The following is an 18,949-nucleotide window of genomic DNA, read 5'->3' as shown; positions in this document are numbered from 1 at the left end:
CAAATGCCACAGTGAAGTATTTTCAGAAGTCTGTCCATGGTACAATATGTGGATACCTCTGTAATTTCAGTGGGTGATCACAATACTCCACATCTCTAAAATTTCAGTGAACTAGGACATCAAAAGATCTCGGATCATACATATTTCGGTAAAAACTACAGTCAAAGGTTGAAAGATCACAATTCCATGGAGAAGGGAATTCTAATCCCTCTTGAATGTAGACAACTGATCAGTAGAGCATATTTATGATTCAAATGAGAGAGCAAAGCTTGGACTATCAAAAATAGGAAGGGATTGGGTGTCTAAAGGAAGAAGTCGAATCTCTATATAGTTCATGGTTGAGTAGCAACAAAAGGAAGATGAGACAGTTCATAGAAGGACATGACAGTGAGAAGAAGATCTTGATGGAAGAATCTTGATAAGGCAGTGATGTGGAGATGCAAAGAAGTTCGAAGCGAAGGAAGAATCACGAAGTTGAAAAGACATTCAAGGGAAGCAGTGGGTTGGTCTTGGAGTGCCTAATAGGTCAAGGGTCTTTGTCTTGGTCTTGGTATTTGTCAATTGGAATCTCTGTAAGAAGAGTTTGTGCAGGTTTTCCTCTCAAAGAGTGAGAGGTTTTGGCCCTGGCAGCAAGCCAACATCTTGTTTTCTTGTCTCTTTTGTTTTGGTAACTATTTGATGAAGTAAGGAAACACACTCTACTAATAACAAGAGAAGATTGTGCTAATAAGAAAAAGTAAAAAGTACCTCACAAATAGTTATCAGTGTCAGAATAATATTATTAACCTAATTGCCCTATATTCTTCAACACTACAATGCTACATCACCCGTTGAATGTACATGTTGAATGGGTTGTATGGTGGTGCCATGTCACCATGTTGATGTCATCAGTTGACTTTTGACTTTTTTCTAAGTTTGACCAGAACTTTGGCCATGAATATCTTAAGCATACAAACTTGGATTTGAGTTTTGTTTGCATCGTTGGAAATCTTGTGATGAGTTCTTTGATATGACCCAGGTTAAATGAAAATTCAATTACTTTTATTTTTTAGCCTTTCCTGAGCCCTCTTTGATCACTGAATGTCTCTAGAGTGACTTGGATCACTAAGCCAAACTCAGCTGGGAATATAAAGAAATGTGTTGGCTTTTCCTCTTCTATATAGATTTTAAATTTGAGAGATCCTCATCCGAAAATATTTGGTGTTGAGTGTTTTCTCATCGCCTACAACTCCAAAATATCTGATGGACACAACATTTTCCCAATGTTTGTTTGGAAATATTTTGATACACGTTTTTGGTTCTAGTTTAATCCTAATGCTACCAGAAAACCCGTTCTTGCCATAAGAAATTATGAAACCACATTAAAATAAAACCAAAAGGATTATCACTCACAACATCTTTGGACCCCACATTGCGACAGGAATAACCATTATATTTGAAGAAGAAAAATATAAAAACAAAAATTCATCTACAAAAAATAATAAAGAAAACCTCAAGAAGAAAAGGCTTTGCAGTACATTTGAATAAGAAGATTTCTTATTATATTAAACTCAAACCCTGGTCATAGAAGGAAGCTTCTTCCAATAGAATATTTGTCATTTGGTTCTTGTTGGTACCAAGCTACCTTTGGCATGAAGGCGCGTAGGGTTCGAGTCTCGCTTCTTTATAAACAATTTAATTTGCTTTGTGTTTTCTTATAGGGAATCATCCCATTTATGTGGTAGTGCATTAATGGACTTTTGTCGATTACTGTGCAAGTTGGAAAGGTAGAGAAGAGGAAAATAAAAATTTACACCGAAAAAGGAATATGAGTTGTTACTCTTCTTCTATTGATCACAAAAAATTGAATTTCACATACAAATATCCATAGAGTTGCGGCTCTTGGATTTCAAATGCACTTGATTTGACTTGAGTAGGTTAATTCACACTCTAAATTAAGACTACTTAATATGTTGGAGTAATCACAATTTCCATTGCTGCCCCTTAATTACAACAGTATGACTCAACATAAATCAACTATGCTTACTGGGCTTACAATAGAAATTGACTCAATCATAACTCAAGCATGCCTATTGGTCTATGTCCCAGCTAGGCTTACAATGAATTAAAACTTTGACAATTTTGCATTTCATTTTGCGTTTATTCCAAATTCTATATCCTTGAAATTGCTTCATTCTTTGTTGGACATTCTTGTTGTAGGCTCCATATTTCTTTACTTGTTTTTGCTACAATTTTTATTTGAATTTTCTTCTATTTGGTCTGATTATGTCTTCTACAACTTCGTCTTCAAATATTCATTCAACCATGGACTGTTGCCACAAATATTCATCTTCAAATTGTGTTCTTTGCTCTACTTTTTGTGCTTCATATTCCTGACTTTTGTTTCTGTCGTATTTCTTGATAGCAAAATATTATCTCTTCTTGACTCCATTGTTGAAAAATAGTTTTAATGCATTCTTCCTTGTTTTCATAAACTTCCATATCCTTCTCTTCACTTTCATCATCAGGTATTGTTGCTTTTTTCCTGTAGTCTGCACACTCAAGATAATCATTAGGCTTACATGTGAAATCATAATCATGATCCTTTTTCTCGTTCACCACTTCATTTAATTCTTTTATTCTAGTTGATGATTTAAGACTATCATCAATTTGTTCAAATGACTTCTCAATCCTTTCTTCAAAGAGCTTCAAATCTACTTCAAACTTATGAACAAATTTATTTACAACTTCAGCTCCAATGCTATTTTTAACACCTGCATATTCAAAATTAATGTTAAAAACATTTTTTTATGCTCTTGAGTGAGAGTTTTCTTCTCTTCCTCTTTATTCTCTACCTTCTTTTCCATTGCATGGAGGCGACCTTCCACTATTTTGTTGAAAATGCAATAAGAAAATCCTAATTTAATTTTGTCCTTGAAATAAATTAGAAACAAAGTTGTAATTTCACATCACATGACAACTTGTATTAGTTAACTAAGTTAATTTGATTTAGTTGGATCGGTTAATTCAATTTGTAGGCCTAACTTGAGACATGTAGAGTGTCTCCTACTTTATAGGAGCCTTGGTTGAGTTTATTTTGAGTTGTAATTAATTAATTCAGTTTAACTGAGTTAAAGTCAGTTAAACTAGTTCCAATTGTAGGAGGAACTAGTGGGAGGTCTACTAGTGTGGTGCCGCGTGCAATGATCAACCAGTTAACTGATTAATCACTCATAAATAAGTAATGCATTTCATATCTGAGAGTTACCCAGTTGAGATTGGAGTTCACGGACAATGTACCATCAGTTGTATAATCATCCGAATTTTGTGGGTGGTGCATGTAGTCAGAGGAAGGTCTGTGATGGATTGCACAATTCCTTTGAGGAATTTACCTAATTAATAGAGGGCTAATTCCCAAGGAAACAACGCAAGGAAATAGGGACTTGGGCAAGAAGAAAAGTGGTTAAGTATTTTCCTGGGCTTGTCTAAGAAGTAGTGAGATAGATAGCGATAGTTCAGAAGTTGCTTGGGCTTGAGCAAAGCATTGTAATATTCTCATATTTTATGACTAATGAAATATATAGATAGCATGAATTTTTAGTTGTGTATTTCCCTAGGAAATCATTGTGTAATGTGTTGATTGAATTTTTTCTATTGTATGCCTCGTGATTTCGTGATCATTTAATTTTTTCTGCTGATGAGTAGAGTAGATTCAAGTCTATTGTTTTAGTAAATTACAATTAGCGGTTTGAATCTATAATGAATTTTTACATGGTATCATAGAAGAAATCACTCTAGAAGATGAGAATACGAGTTTTCATTTTGTAGGTGAAATCGAATTTGCAGTATCATACTTCAGAGACAATAGGATGTCGTTCTATGGATTCAGACTCAAATGTTCCCTTAAGGGTAGTCCGAGCTATATTGCTTGGAAGGATAGGATGGAGGCAATGTTGGAAGTTAATGAGCTTAAGTAATTCATATACAAAGATATCCTAAGGCTCCAACAACTAATTCTCAAGATCCGTCAGAGTGGAGAAAATGTGTTGCAAATATGAGAATGATTATACTAGAAGGAGTTCGAGATCATATTGTCTCAAACCTCCATGGTAAGGAAATTCCACAAGAAATGTGGAAGGCCTTGAAAGACCTGTTTAAAAATAACAATGACCACAAGAAGCTGGCATTGAAGGAAAAGCTCAAAAAGGTCAAGACAGAGAAGGGAGACACAATTCCAAAGTACTTGACCAAGTTCACTCAATGTTAGGATGAGCTTGGAGGTGTTGGTGTTATAGTTGTTGAAGATGATATAATCATCCTAGCACTTCTAGGCCTTCCCAAGAGCTGGCACTGCTACCAGGACTCAGTAAATGGGAGGAAGAAGTTACCAGAGTGGGAGCGGTTGTGGTTCAACTTGGGGCAAGAAGAGATTTGGTAGAACACCAGAGACAGATCCTCATCCAAGCATGGTGATGAGGAGGATTGTCCCTTAGCTAGAAAGGTGAAGAAAGGGAAAGGGAAGTCATCCCATTCCAAATCAGATTCCAATCAGAAAGGTAGGAAGAAGGAAATGTCGAAGATTAAATGTTTTCACTATCATGAGTTGGGACACTATGGCACAAAGTGTCCGCATAAGAAGGTTAACAAGAAACCCTAAGGAGGATCGCCAGGTGAAGCTCTTGCTTCACAATTCGATCTGGATTTCACCCTCATCACTTGCATGGTGACATCAGTGATGGGTAGTGTATGGTATCTGGATAGTGGAGCCTCATTCAATATGACCTAGAACAAATAAATGTTAAGTGGCTTGGACGGGAAGGACCTCCAGATGCACATAGAAATGGGAGATGATGGAAGGTATAGTGCGACTGGCATCAATATTGTTACTTCTTAGAGGGAATCTGGTTCTCCTCTCACATTAAAAGATGTCACGTGTGTTCTAGGTCTAAATAAAAATTTGGTTTCAATTGTTATGTTGGAGGACAGTGGTTTTGATGTGATATTTAGCAAAGGAAAGGATTTCCTTTGTCACATAGCCTCTATACAAGTGAAGCGGGTATGGGTGAAGAACCTCTACAAATTTGATGTAGAAGACTGTGATGCTTTGAGCACAAAAGAAGAGAAGATGCAAAGCCGAGACATCAGTGAGTTATGGCATAGAATATTAGGTCACTTGCACCACAGAGCTTTGAATATCATGCAACAGATTTCCACAGGTCTTCCCAAGGGTACACTAGAGCAGAGAGACACATGCAAAGGGTGTACATTAGGGACTTAGTACACCAAAGCTACCTTTCATGATAAAGTCAGTCGAGCGCAAACGATCCTTGAAAGAATTTACTCAGATGTGTATGGACCATTCTCGATAGCCTTGACGTCCAAGCATAGGTATTATGTAATATTGTGTCACAACCCCACCCCGCAAGCCACCCCCGCGGAAAATGGGCACACGACGGGGGAGGACAAATGGGCCCATGACGGGGGAGGGTTGACTCTCAGAATTGACCCCCCCCCAACCAAGGCCCCACCCAACCCCTTGGCCAAACGAGCTCAGGTCGGGGGAGGGTGACGCAACCCAAACCCCTAGCCCACCTCCGTAGTGAATCGGGCCCAGGCGGTGGAGGGTCGATTCCGAGAATCGACACTCCTCTGCCCTAGCCACGTGGGGTCATAATTTAAATTTAAATTTTTAATTTTAATGTTTTATATGCTTTTTTTTTTAATTTTTAATTTTTTTTTAATATTTATTTTAATGTTTTGTTTGTTTAATTTTTATTTTTAATTTAATATTTTTTTAATTTTAATTTTTAAATGTTTAATTTTATTTTTTTATTAAATGTAATTTAATTTAATTTTTAGCTAATTTTTTTCATTGATTTTTATGTGTTTTTTTTAAATGTGTGTGTGTGTGTTTTTTTAATGTGTATTTTTTCAATTTAAATTTTTTAAATGATTTTTTCTTCTTCTTTTTTTAATTTCGAAAAAAATAGTTTCAAATATTTTTTTTACGTTTTTTTTAATGCCCTTATTATTTTTAATTTTTAATGTTTTCTTTCTTTTTCTCTTTAAATTTAATTGCATTTTTACTTTATTTTATTGTTTTTTTAAATTGTGTGTTTTATTTTATTTTTTTAAGATTTTTTTTTGTTATTTTTACTGAAAATTTAAATTGAAACATTCTTTTTGGAAAAACAAAATTCAAATCTTATCATTTTTTAATATAAAATTCATAAAAATATCATAAAATTTCTTATTTTTCCAAATTTTTAATTCATTTTTTCATAATTTTTATTTTATTTAACATGTTACTTTTAATGAAAAGATCTTGAAATACGGTTTTTTTAATTATATTTATATGCAAAATGTATATTTTTTGTCCAGTGTTTAAAATTATTTTTCAGTAATGACAATTATTTTATGTGTATTGAAGTATTAAATAACGATATATATATATATATATATATATATATATATATATATATATATATATATATATATATATATAATCCTAACCTCAAAATATTAATGATATTAATTTTTTTTATTTTGCAACAAAAAATAAAATTTTCATTATAAAAAAATTGCAAAGAAAAGCAATAATCATATGTTTAGAAAACCCTTCAAAAACAAATATTTTAGGAAGAAAAAACAAGAAAAGGAATAAGACAACTTAAAAAATGGTTAAATAATCAACATTTAAAAAGAAAATTGTACATACATAAGACATAAGAAAATTTAAAGTGCCAAAACATGCCTTGAAAAAAATTGTTCATGCTTTTCAAAATCAACATGAAAATCACCAACATTTTAAAAAATTATCCACATTTGATCCATTAAAAAATTTAAAGTGTCAAAAATAAGCTCTATAAAAGAAGTAGTTGATGATCCATCAACACTTTTCAAAATCAGTATGAAAATCACCAACATTTAAAAAAGATTGTCCATATTTGATAGATAAGAAAAATTAAAGTGTCAAAAATATTCTCTAAAAAAAAGTGTAAATTCTGAATCAAGACTTTTCAAAATCAGATCATTTTTGCTACCTCAAAAAAAGGGGTACTAGGTACAGTTCCTGTTTCAAAGTTTACATTGTTAGCAATTCAAGTAGCCAAAAAAGAAGTAATTATGGAAGAAAAACTTAACGTTACTTGAGAAGAAAAAACAAAAGCAATTTAGGTAGCAAAGAAAGAAGTAATAATGGAAGCAATATTAGAATTCAAACTTGGTGTTCCCAAAGAAGCAAACAAAGAAGCCATTTACGTAGAAAAATAAGAAGCAATAATGGAAGCGATATTAGAAGCAACAAAAGACACTATATTGGAAGCCATATTAGAAGCTAAAGGAGATGAAATAATGGAAGCAAAGCTATATGCAACAAATGATGCCATATTGGAAACAAAACTTGGTGTTACGGTGGAAGCATAACTTGGCGTTAATTAGAAAGCCAAAAAAGAAGCTATTTTCGATGTCATTCCAAAAGTAAAATAGGAAGAGAAAATAGGAGAAAAACTAGAAGTACAAATGGACATAACCATGGAAGCACAAATGGAAGAAATAGTTTCTGGTGCTATTCCCAACGTAAATAAAGGTGTTGTTGTGTACATGCCTACTTTCACTGGATATTATGCCACCGCTTGAAGACAATTCGTGCACTCAAACACGCTACATTTCGACACTATTTCTGTGCTAATGGCCTGTTTTGTTGTAGTGAAAATCGATGAATGGGTTTAATGATTAATAATATATAAGTTCCTCTTAAGAGGTCACAAGTTCAAATCTAGAATGGGTTAGAATATGTATAAATACATTACAATCGATAAAGAGGTTTCATATATCAATTTGGTGTTTGGGTTGGTTGTGACCTTATTATTACTATTACTATCATCACCACTCATTTCTATAAAAGTTGGAACTCACAAACCATATAGATATAGATAAACAAAATCACAATTCTAATTATTCTTACGATATTGATATTTACATTGAAACAATACAAATATATAAATTCCATATTTATTTCTTCTATTTGTACATCTTTATATAACAATTTGTATATTAGATGTACATATCAAATATTTCCCTTCCATAAGTATAAAGATGTATTTACATCCATTCATATTTATATTTAGCTAATATATAATATTGTTTTTGTTATTTGTATAAATATTGATTTTTTTAAACACAGCAATGATGATGTAAGCATTATCTATTTGAAAACATCTATATCATATTGAGTTGATGTAAGTACCTAGTCACTCTCTTTTATGTCTATTAAATTATTTGACAAAAAAATTAGTAATATCTAAAAGTACAACATCAACAATTAAAATTTATAATTTTAATAAGCTAATACTCTTATTTAAGTCTTAGAAAGTGGATTTTTTTATGAGAAAGTGCAATTTTAACAATTGATTGACCATAATACAACAACCATGACTTTACCACTTTAACAAATTCAACAATCATGACATACAATTTTAACAATAAAATATTGCAATTTTGATGTTACAGTCTACCAATTAGATTTTTCAATATCAATAAAGGTAATAACATTTCATTGTCTTACAATTTGAACAATAAAATATTGTAATTTTGATGTTAGAGTCTACCAATTAGATTTTTCAATATCAATAAAGGTAATAACATTTCATTGCAATTTCAACAATAAGAAAGGTAAAACATCGAACTTTTAAAATTACAATTTTAACAATAACATGTAATGGAAAATTTTATAATATTATAAATCAAATTTTAGATTAAAAATTATAAATCTTTCCCTTCCATATATTTGTAATTTTATTATTATTATTATTATTATATCTAGAGGACAAGTGAATCTGAGGGATTTGAACCTCAAACCTCATTACACGTAACACTTTCCTTTCAACAATTGAGCTACCAACGAAGAGCTAATTTTATTATATTAATAAAAGAGTTATAAATTCATTAATAAATAATTATTTCAATAAATAAAAGTGTAATTTCAAAATCAAAATTCCAATTTAATAATTAGATAATTATAATTCTAATATTCTAAAAAGCTATACATATTAAAATTTTATAATTTTAATACTTTAAAATAATATTTATTATTATTATTATTATCATAAATCTAATAATTTAAAAACATTCTTCTCCCCATCCCTATAAAGCTTCACTATTACAAAGAGTCATAAACCTAGAAAATCCTTCCCCCATCCTTAAAAACTTCCCTATAGTATTGTAAAACTTCAATCTAAATATTTAAAAAATTATAAAAAATCCTAAACCCTAACATTAGTAAATGCATTCTTAACTATTTTAAAAATTAAAAAATTCCATAATCTTATTAAAAGTGATTTAGTAAATACACCTTTAACTATTGTTGAATTGAGGCTTCTGTGATCCATATCAAGTTTATGAGAAAAAAAATTTCAACGTAAATCACATGATATTTCATTTGTCGACGCGTTTCGAACCAACCAGTGTGGTTCATCGTCAGGACAAGTTGAAGAATCAGATCTAGGCTGCATGTTAAATAGTCAAAGCAGAACATCCAACGGCTATATTTGACCAGGCAACGGCTATATTGAACTGGTAGGCTAGACCGGCTAACGGCTATATTTGACTGGGAAACGGCTAGTCGGACTGGACTAAGGGACAGGGATAGGAGAGCATAACTATATTTAATTAAAAATTAATCAATAGGAATTAATCACATATATTTAAGTAAGATAAATAAATATTTAGTTAGTTAATTGAAAGTTAGTTAAGTATCAAATAAAACTAGGTAATATATTAAATAAATAAATAAGTTAAAGTTACAGATTTAAATAATTATTAAATCAATAGTAAGTTAGTTTTACTATTATTAAATTAAAAGGGGTTTAAATTTATATATAATTAAATAGTTAATGGGAAGTTAGTTTAAAACATATGTAAATAAGGTAACATATTTAATTAACATGAATTAAAAAGGTTTACATTAAATACACATAAAAATTATATAATTAAATATTTCATATTTATTTAATTTAATTTAGTTAATTAATTGTAAGTTAGTTTTATATTTAATTAAAGAGGTTAATAAAAATTAAAAATCTAACTAATTTATAAATAACAAAGCAATGTAAATTATATTAAAACAAAAAAATACAAGTAATATCACTAAAATTTCTATCTAACCATTATTGTTGTTAACTTAACTTGTTATTTCCAATCTGATATATCAAACCCAACATTATAAGGATATACCACACAATATGATGTTTATCCACCATACATCACCTAATTGATATTGTTTGATGTTTAATAATATTTAATGTCAATGCCTTAATATTGTGCAAGCTTTATGAGTTTCTACTTAAGGTTCAAGCCACTACCATAGTCATAAACGTTTCCCTTGTTATTATACCTTACACACTCCACAATTTCATTTATTAATCATGGATATCTTTTTGTGTATAGAATGAATGAAATGTTTAATGTCTATCACTTTTCTCATTTAGAATTTCATTGTTAAATAAAGAATCACAAGTCACCATTAAAAAATGAAGTTAAAAAACATTATAGAAAAAAATTTGTAACTTGAGGGAAGACAAATGCTAAGTGACCAAGAAACCATAATACACATTCTCACAATTCCCTCCTGTCTCATGATTAATGTGTCACCTTCTGTCATAAATTTTAACCATGTTTTCATTATTTTTTTCATATGGTGTCCCATGGAACAATGCATCCATATTTCACCATTGATTCACGAGGCACAAGCATTACATTCTAACCACTTGTATCTTCAAACACCTACACAATAGTAACTCGTTCCTTCTACGTTTCATCATTCCCATGATCCAAAGAAGGTGACAAATCCTTTTCTTGCAAGGAAGTTTTGGGGCAACATGCTTGCATGCTAAATTCTTCTCTTCTTACCCGCAGTAGAGCAATAGAGGAAGCTCACACTATATAACATATACTACATCCCTTCATTCCTTCAAGGAAGCAAGCATGCCGATTGCATCACATAAATATATTCATTATAGAAAGCTCATCATTCCTTATATTACAAGAAAATATGCCTCATAGTTTGGGTTTGGATTTAGATGCATTCAAGAAGATGTCCTGGCCATGATCCTTGCTATCGACACTACCACTCCTCAAAATATGGTTGATCAAAGTAGTTACCCCGATTACTACTTCAAAATCACCAACAATGAGCATATAATGAAGCTCAAGGAGAAATCCAATCACATGTATAACAAGTTCTACATCTAATTTCATGATTGTAGTCACATGTGATAACATTTATTATAAAGATATTTATATTCTAATTTGTGTTTGATGATCTAGCATGTGTTGCAAGCGTGAAGTCAGGAATAAAATGTTGAGAGCATTAATCTCCCCATCTCATCCTTATCTACTAGCTATCATAGTTAGGCTTAGTTTAGTTCAATAAGTTGAGTTCTAGTTGAGTTATTTATTTTTTCATGTTCCTTTCTCTCCTATGTAATATGTTTAGCTGTTACCGAATAATTTGAAAAGTTGTTCACTCCACTTCTATTTTCGAGTTTATTAGTTTCTATGGTTTCCTCTTCCAAATCCACAACATGGTATCAAAGCTCGAGGTTGCATAAGACTTTTTGGGAGTAGCATTTGAAAATCGGTGTGCTGACAAAGAAAGCACAAAGAACAAGATCTCGAGGAGAAGAATAAAGTGGCATCATAAGAGAAGGAGAAATCACACTCTAATAAGAAGCTAGTTGCAAAGAAGGCCACTCTTTCCAAGAATAATGTCGCTTACAAGCCAAAGATAGTGTGATATTGTAACCCAAAAGCCAAGGATAGTGTGACCATCACAGCCCAGACGCCAAAGAAGGTGCAACTTCATCACAACCTAGAATCCAAACAAGGTGCAATTTCATCACAACCTAGAAGCCAGAGAAGGGGCAATTTCATTGTCGGACACTTCATGCATGGACATTTTCTAAATTGTCACGATATTCTACAGTAAGAATGTGCGATGGCCTTGCAACATAAATAAAGCACAAAAATTTAGCGCTTTTCCCAAAAGGAGAGCATGACTTCCTTGTCATGGGTTTAAAGGAAAGTTGTAAATTTGGCTAGAAACTTTCGCTAAAGCTTCACCCATCATTTTTTTAAGGGGAAAAGTAAAGGACACTTTACACAAGGGAATTTTTTAAATAAAAGGTGACTGCATTTTGGATTCTTGGAATTAAAAAAAAAAAACAAAAAAATCCATACACAGGTAAACAATGGCTTCCTCCAATGCTTTGCCACAAACACCAGTTTTTCTTGGAAAATTTTATTCATTTTGGTATTTAGAGATGAAGACTTATATGCAAGCCTAAGATAATTCAAAATGACTATGTATATCCAACTGTGGAAGCATGAAAAACAAAGAACAATTCTTACATAATTGTAGTTATTGAACAGCAAAGTAAGGAGCACTGAGCTAAGTGTTGGATCCCAAATTCAGTTGAGGGCTCTATCTTTGACAAAATAACTAGTGCAACATAAAAAATGTGGCTTGGGATATTCTTAAAGATGCATATTAGGGTAATGATATAGTTAATACTATTAAACTATAAACATTGACGAATTTGTTTGAAACACTAAAAAATGGCATGACATAGAGAATGTTGATTAGTTCATAACTATAGTCATGGGTATCGCCAATCAAATTTGGCTTATTGGTGAAATCATTATAGATCAGAAGATCATTGAAAAGGTCCTCCGAAGCATGCCTAAAGAATTTATTTGAAATGGTTGTAACATTGATTATGGAGTTGAAAGGTCTTACAAAACTATCAGTAGATCACTTGACTATATTACTTCCATCACATGAAACACGAAATAAGATGGAAGAAGGAGATGTGGAAAAATATTTCAAGGCACTAGTCTCTCTTGATAGAGGCATAAATAGGGGATATAGAGGCAGAAGAAAGTGAGGCGGGGGTAGAGGAATATCTACAATAAATCAAGTAGCAAAAATTTTAACATCAAAATAATGAGAGAAGCCAAGACCCTCACAGAACCACACATAGAGAAGCAGAAAATGGAGCAACAAATATAATATATAGTGCTATTATTGGAATAAATTTGGACACTATGAACATGAATGCTGAAATAAATAATTTAATCAATCTAGAGGCAGTGCCCATACATCCAAAAATGAAGGAGAATACTTTAAAGCCATGTTTATTTCCTACCATGTTTCAAAAGACAATTATAGCAAGGACCTTTGGTTTTTGGATAGTGGTTGTAGAAACCACTATCCAAAAAATTAATTTCCTGCATTGATACTTTTATCAAATCTGAAATTACTTTTGGTGACCATTCTCATATAAAAGTTGAAGGGAAAGGTATTGTGCATGTTCTTACTAAAAAAAATCAACAGAAAAATATACATGATGTTTATTATGTTCCACACTTGAAGCACAATCTCATTAGTGTAGGTCAATTGATGAAATATGAATATAATATGATATTTCAAGGGACAACTTGTTACATTTATGACAAACCTCCTAGTAGAAGACTTATAGTAAAGGTAGAAAATACCAGGAATAAAATGTTTCCTTTAGCTCTTAGAAGTTCAAAATTGTCATAGTATTTTGCACAATGTTTAAAAGATATATGAGTGACAATTATGGCACTCTAGGTATTGTCATATCCCTTCAAGAGTATTAATCTACTTCAAAAACATTTTATGGTCATAGGTCTTCTTGCTGTGAATGAAAAAGATTTTCAATGTAAAACTTGTATTCTTGGAAAGCATAAAAGAGACACCTTTCCTACATATTCTAGTAGAGAAAAAGAACACTTATATCTAGTCCACACAGATATCTACGGACCAATGCAAACATAATTTATTGGTGACCATTTTTATGTTCTGAGCTTTATTGATGGCTATAGCATGAAAATATGGGTTTATTTTCTTAAAAATAAGTATGATACTTTCTCAAAGTTCAATCAGTTCAAGGCATAAATAATAAATCAGCATGGAAAGTTTTTGAAAATACTCAAGTCTAACAGAGGAGAAGAATACAGTTCCAAATATTTCATAGCATTTTGTCAAAAATAAGACATCATCATGTAGACCACAAATATATACACTCCACAATAGATTGTGTTAGTCTCATTCATTTCTGCCTATCACCAGTGATCAAATATGATTTTACCAAGTTTTTTTAGGAGTCTAAAAGTCAATTTTTATCATGTCGCTAGGTTTTCATAATAAAATTTGGTCACTGGTTAGTATGTTTAGGGTTATTTTCATTTTCTCAAGAATTTTTACATGCCGGAAACTTTCATCATTCAGCTGAGTGTACCATCATTAAGAGAATATCATCATCATGTCAGTCATCACTGTCATGATTTCACTCAGTCTAGTGTCTCCATTAGGTCATTAGGCTTTCAAGGTCACCAACACTTTCATTTCATGTATAAAATACGACATAGGATGAGTTGTGATAAGAAAGTCTTTTCAATAAGTTCTGATTTTAGATGTAATTTCATGTTTCTATATGTAATAAGTACTTCATAGCCGCAGTTTCAAAGTTCCAAAAAGAAGGTACATTGTTCAAAAGAAGATACAAAGTCCTAGTTACAAATGTCCAAGGCTACCAGGTTCAAAAGAATGAAAGTAATGTTTAAAAAGGACATGTGGGGCCCATTATAACTCAAAAGAGTATTATGCTATGTCTATAAAAGCCCAAAGAGATTCATACACATTCCATTTACATTCTTATCTTACCTTTTCATCGAGCTAATTCCTCCTTAGGTGAGAAAACATAGGTTTTTTCATCCAAATTTGAAAATTTTTCTTGGCGCTGCGATTACAGACAAGGCGTTGCGTTTATGGAGGTGGCACTGTGCACCGGTGAACTTCGTTGCACAAAGGATAAAGTCTTCTAGAAATGCAACAAATCACTCAAATTCGAGTTTTCAAGCCTCTAAATATAGTTTTTTTTCTCCTCTAAGATTCATAGTAGGTAAGTACATTCCTTTGCATCCCCTCTTTGGAAAAACAAGAAAAATGATTGTGAGTTTAGTTTCTATGGTTTTCTATGAGTTTCATGTTTTGAGCTTGCAAATGATCAGTTGGAGCTTTGAAACCCTAAAATCACTATCCCTATACCTCTATTTGCATGCAACTTATCATCCCCAGTCACCAAAAAACTGTTTCCCTTTATTCCACTTCACCTCCCTATAAACCCTATCCCTAATCTATCAAATTGGGCAATTTCCCTAGCTAGGAATGTGTTTAAATTTCCTAGCTCACCCCCCTCATTCATTTCCCTTCATTTAAATTTCTAAGTATTCCTAAAACCCCTATCCAGCTCCCAAAATTTCCCTACTCCCATCTCCCTTCCCTAACTCCCTCATTTCACCACTTCAATCACTTTTCACTATTTTTTTCCCCTTTCCTATCATCTAGGGTTTCAAAAATGGAAGGAGACTCTTCACCATTAGAGAAAAGAAAACATCATAAAGGGGGGAATATTCTGAGGTACCAACCCACAAATTGCAATTGGATCAATTCTTCACTATTCATAAGGCAATGCTTTGAAGATGTCAACTGCTTAGGGTTTTGTAAAGAGTGGGAGAGGTAAATTTTAATGAGTAGCTCACTGGTTTGATTGCCACCAATTTGAAAGGAGAAAAGGCCACCATTGCAGGGATTGATTTCAAATTCTCAGTTGATGCCATTCCTCTTTCCACATGGATACCAAATCATGGGGAGTATTGGTTCAAAGGAATGAGCGTAGACCTTGAGCAATACAAACCCTTCTTGAAATCACCCTACAAAGAGGCTCATTCACACATCATTCCATTCAGATACTTGTTGGAAACGTATGCACCACTCATGAAGGTTGTGATGAAGTTTTTCACTTATGCGGGTACGTTTTCCAGGTTGTACCAACATCACATTAGGCTGCTCATGCACTTCATATTTGTGAAACTTCTTAACTTGTGTAACTACTTGTGTAGAAGTGTCATCAAAATTCATGAAAAGGTGAAAATGAAAAACAAAGAGCATTACCCTAGCCTTTTCCACCACAATTTGATAAAGGTTGTAGTCCTCCATCAGTTGGCAGAAAAGAACATAGCATTGGATACCTTTATTGAAGCAGCCTTGAGACTACTTCACCAAGCCATCACCAAGATGGATGGTATGCTTCTTCATTGTTTCTTTTAAGGCTTCCACCTTCTTAAATAATTTGGATTCTAAGTGGCCATCTCAATTACACAAGTTGCAATGTCTATCAATCTTCTTCCCTTTGTTTTTATTTGCCTTATCATTTTGTTGAATTGATTTTTATTTTGAGATGAAATTTCTTAGGACCCTTGTTTGGTTTAGGACCATTCCTTTTAGGATATTTCTTCTTAGGATTCTTTGAATTTGGTTGTTGCTGGGTTGCTAAGGCTTTCTTAGAAGAATTTCCAATATTAAGAAGACTAAGATGTAAGAGTTTTTCTTGTTCTCTTATTAAAGAATCACAAAAGGCATCAAAAGAGGGGGACTTGTAGGCTTGTCCTTGAGAAATAAAGGCTTCTCTAGTAGAATGGAAGGTGGAAACAAACATAGAGTAGGTTGGTCCTAACTTAGTAAGAATGGAATAGATAAGGCTACCATCTTCTTTTTTAACCTTAACACCTTCCAAGAGAAGTCTAAGGGTCTTGAACTTGGACAAAAAATATTCAATGGAAGAAAAATTATTGGGGTCCAATGTAAGCAACTCATTTTTGAGTTGATGGGCTCTAATTTCATTTTTAATTCCAAAAACTTTATTGAGTTGTTTCATTGCTTCATCAGGGGTATCAAGTTCTGTGATATGGAATCTAAGGTTTGGAGAAATAGACATCCCTATCAACCCACATGCTTGATCTTGCTTATTTTCCCATTTGGCTGCCTTATCTTCATCTTTAGGTTTAGATTCTTGGCCTGAGGCTATTCTATAAAGACCTTTACTTCTAAGTAAATCCACAATGTAGGACAACCATTAGAAGTAATTGGTGCTGTCAAGAATAATTTGGCATGGAATTTACATTTTAACACAAATTGAAGCTGTAGATACTGAAACCAAGTGTTCCAATGGAAATATCTCGAAAAATTAGGCCAATTAAAAAAACACGGCTTTAAAATGCAAACAAGGAATAAGTGGCATTTAATTATGAAAATAAAAGAAAATAGGAGAAAAGGAAGGTGAAGAGACACAAATTTGCATGCAAGGGAAAATTAAAGAAAACGAAGAGAAAGGAGACCTCAATGATAAAAAGGCATCAGAGAAACAGTTCATAGCTTTTGGCCTAACTTTTTTCAGTTCAGCTTTAGTTCTCTCCTTTCATTCTCTCATTCTCTTATAATCTTGAACACTTAGAGAATTCTTGGATCATGCTTGGAACATTCTAGCATTCACTTGGATTGGAGAAAGAAATCAAATAAAAGAAAGGAAGTGCAAGGAGACAATTGGATCAACAACTACAACAGGGATATTTTGCAGGTAACAGGTTTCATGTGTGATTTCCTTGCTAACTTTTGGATGCATGGTATATGCATGTGGTTCCTTGGCTATGTGTTGTCATTGGCATGGAGATTTGTCTGGATTGATAGTGGTTTCAGCCTTTCCTTGCCATTTTCTGAATAGAATGGTGTTATGGATTTCCCATTTGCTTTTTTGATTGGTTCTTAGGTTCCTTGTGGTTGTGGGTTGGAACAAAAGCTCTGGAACCTTGGAACAACTTGGGTTGAGTTACTAGTTTGGTGGGTTGGTTGGAGGTGTTAAGGATAATTGTTCAAAACCAGAAATTATTTCTTCAAGCTCGGGTGGAACTTATTCTCAGCTTTCCTTTGGAGTGTCAGTCATCAACCTCCAAAACTTATTTTGCTAAAATAGCATAATTGTTTAATTTGCCCGATATATGGCAAACCTTCTATTTTTCCACGGAACCAAAAAGAAATAAAACCCCATTTTATAACCTTGTCATGTCCGTCATTCCATAATCCTTTAGCGCATTAAATCTCCGCCATCGATCTCAGTCCTCAATCCGACGGTTATCGCTTCACCCACTCACCAATTAGTCCGGACGATCTCCACCGTTGATCAATCTCGCTTGATCCAACGGCTGTCGCGTAATCTCGTGTGGAATCTTGCCCGATGTATAACAAGCCGAGAGCACGCGAGAAAAGTGGTTTTCTCATGCTACGTGTCGGCTGCTAAGGCTAATCATCTGAATTTTCAAAATACCACTTACCACCTTGAGACCGCGTGAGATACAACTTACACCTACGAAGACTACTCTTTTGTTCTGTTTAATGTCTGCACTTGTTGGCACACAATGATCGTTAGATCTATTGGATCTGTCGATCGGACGATTCAAATCTACTCTTGGATTTCTCACGAATTTGTCAGGGTTTCCTCACCAGACTTAGCACTTCCACCAAGTTTAGTCTATTTATAATATTATTCAGGATATCTCTAAATAACTCTATGATTTCAAATACATTCAGGTTGTTTCAATACACAGTGAATGAAGATTTAAACGCGATAACACAAGATTATACAAAACTCTAATTCTACAAGGGCCAAGCTGGAAATCAACAACCCTCAAAAATAATTTGAAGGAAATTCAACCCTTCGAGATTTGACCATTCATACATAGTGTACACAGAGATACAGAGAGATTCCAAATCCGTCCAAATCCCATTCTACTAATTCAAAACTTACATAAGTACTAGTACATACAACAATCAGATCCTCAATCAATGGATCAAATCTGTCTAATCCTAGATAATATCTAATTTGCATGATATTCTCCTCACGAATCTCAACTAAGCCTAAATACTGGAATTAATTACAAGATAATACAATTCCCTGAATTCTAGCTCAAATCCTATCTAGAAAGCTTTGTAAAGAGACAGCTAAGGGATCCCACTCCTTTGCTTGTAAACTTTTTTTATATTTTTGGAATA

This window comes from Pinus tabuliformis, chromosome 2_1, assembly GCF_031772625.1.
Source record: "Pinus tabuliformis cultivar Carrire ecotype Pingquan chromosome 2_1, CPIR1, whole genome shotgun sequence".
Taxonomy (NCBI): domain Eukaryota; kingdom Viridiplantae; phylum Streptophyta; class Pinopsida; order Pinales; family Pinaceae; genus Pinus; species Pinus tabuliformis.
This window is presented reverse-complemented; position numbering follows the sequence as displayed.